Genomic DNA, 2,427 nt, shown 5'->3' on the forward strand with positions numbered 1-2,427 from the left:
CCCCCTGCTGCCCATAGCCAAAGATGGCTAATAACCTCTACGGACAAGCCAAGAGGATGGGAACAGTGAACAGTGCTTTTCTCCAGCATTGGCAGGTGCTTGGATCTGTGTGTGTAGGAGGAATCCCACTTGCACCCCCTGAAGAAGACCTCTGTCATTTTTACCAGGATACAGCACACATTTCTAACGATGAACATTTGTGACTACCTACTTAGAAGCAAGGGAAGCTGCCAAAAGCAACAGCTGAGTAGTTCCTGGGAGGCTGCCTTGTTGCCAGCCATGTGGCAACAGGAAGGCAGAGGTGGGCAAACCCACAGCATGGAGCAAAGCTCCCAAGTGCTCCATTCCTGAAGGTGCTGGTACAGGCAGACTATTTCCAGGAAGAGCAGCACAGCAGATCCTGGTGTAAGGGGCAGGCTATCCTGATGGCTGGCCACCAAACCCACCAGCCACCTGGCAGCACAGGATACTCAACAATGTGGGTTATGGAGAAGGGAGTAACTGTCTATGTTGAGCCTTAAACAGCATAAGGTCAGGAAATGGAGATGTTGGCAGTGCAGAACCGTAAACTGCATTAAGAGAGGCTTGTAAACATTAAAGGTTGGAAACCCAAGAACTGTATGCACAAGCAGCCTCAGCACCTAGCCCACAGGGAAAAGCGTATCCTTACCTTGGGCACTAACACAGCCTGCCCTCACTACCAAGAGACAAATAAGCCTGACAACACTGCACAATTAGGAAAATGAACCCTTAATATGCTGGTTTGCTCCACAACTTTAGCTAGACTTTCTGCTTATCTCCAGTCATTCAGCCCAATTCTTGAGTTCCCTATTGATTTATGTGCATTGAAACCTTTTAAGGCATTTTTATTTAAATCAGATTGAGGGGTTTCTTGAATTGATGAAGATAAAACCTATCCTCAAATAATTAAGAATCTCTGCTACACTTACTCTGGAAATTATGAAGGAGAAATGTAGATTCGCTTCAATCCCTGGGGTGCCAAATTGAGGAATCATTTTGGTAGTGCTCAAGCAGCCTGACCACAAGGAGTACTCTGGTGATATAAGGTCATGTGAACCAAAGAGGTCCAACATGTGGCCTTTTGAGGAGTCACCACATCAGATCAGTGCCTACCAAATAGGAAAACTGCAGTGAAAGCCAAAAGAACTACAACATCACTCCTTCAAAACTTCACATTTCCTGCTGGAAGCAGCAATATCAGCATCCAGATACTCAGGATGCTGACTATCAACTGTGATCAGCCAGACAAGCTGCCCACTATGGGAATGTATTTTGTATCAGAAGGAATCCCCAAGTCTGCAGTCTTCACTCCCTTTTTCATATATAAAAATATAGATGCATTAGTAGCTGCAGTGACAGGACAAGAGGCAGCAGGTACAAACTGAAAAAGGACAAATTTAGGTTAGATATTAGGAAATGATTTTTACTGTGAGGGTGGTGAGACACTGGCACAGGTTGCCCAGGGAGGCAGTGGATGCCCCATCCCTGGGGGTGTTCAAAGCCAGGTTGGAAACAAGGAACAAGAAACAAGATACAAGTCTAGTTCTATCCAGCGACATTTGGATGCAACAGGTTTCTGACTGATGATCATACAAACCACAAACCACTGCTGCACATTCTGTGAGTTGTGACACAAATACAGGGAAATTTAAGTACCCAAATAGTACAGAAATAACACTTAAGTTATGATTTATTCAGTGAAAGAAGAAACCCCAGCACCCTGGGCTGTATCACAGCACCTCTTTGGCTTACACTTTGTACTGGCTACACAGCTGCTGTTTTTCAAGCTGCACAGGTTCACATTTTATTCTCATATTTTTAATTAAAAATCCAGCTAGAGAGCACATAAATTCTGAAAAAACAATTCGAAATTTTTGCAAACTCATAATCCTCTTCTGGTGCAGTCCAAACTTACCATAAAAAGCCAAAGCATTTAAGGAGCAAGTTAAGAAGAGGCAAATGTCTTCCACAAAAGCGCAATGTTCCATTTCAGAAGAGAACTCAGAACACAATTTCTATGTGCTCTAAATTTTCACTCAAATACAAATGCAATGTAATAGACAATCTATCCTGCCCAGAGAAGCTGTAGATGTCCCATCTCCCAGTATTCAAGGCCAGGTTAGATGGGGCTCTGAGAAACCTGGTCTAGTAGAAAAAGTGTCACTACCCATGGTGAGTGGGCTGGAAATAGATGATTTTTAAGATCCCTTCCAACCCAAACCATTCCATGAGTCTATGATTCATACAAAAGATCTAACAAGAGCTTATACAAGTTTCTGATCATCTGATCATCCCACAGAGTATGTGTGTGTGAGGCTAGAGAATAGCACTGGGAAAAAAAAGACAAGTATAGTGAAAACAAGTTTCCTGATAAATGAAATCTCTTTTTGGAGCAAACAGGAATGC

The sequence above is a fragment of the Acanthisitta chloris genome, unplaced genomic scaffold (genome assembly GCF_000695815.1).
Source record: "Acanthisitta chloris isolate BGI_N310 unplaced genomic scaffold, ASM69581v1 scaffold13784, whole genome shotgun sequence".
In the NCBI taxonomy this organism is placed as follows: domain Eukaryota; kingdom Metazoa; phylum Chordata; class Aves; order Passeriformes; family Acanthisittidae; genus Acanthisitta; species Acanthisitta chloris.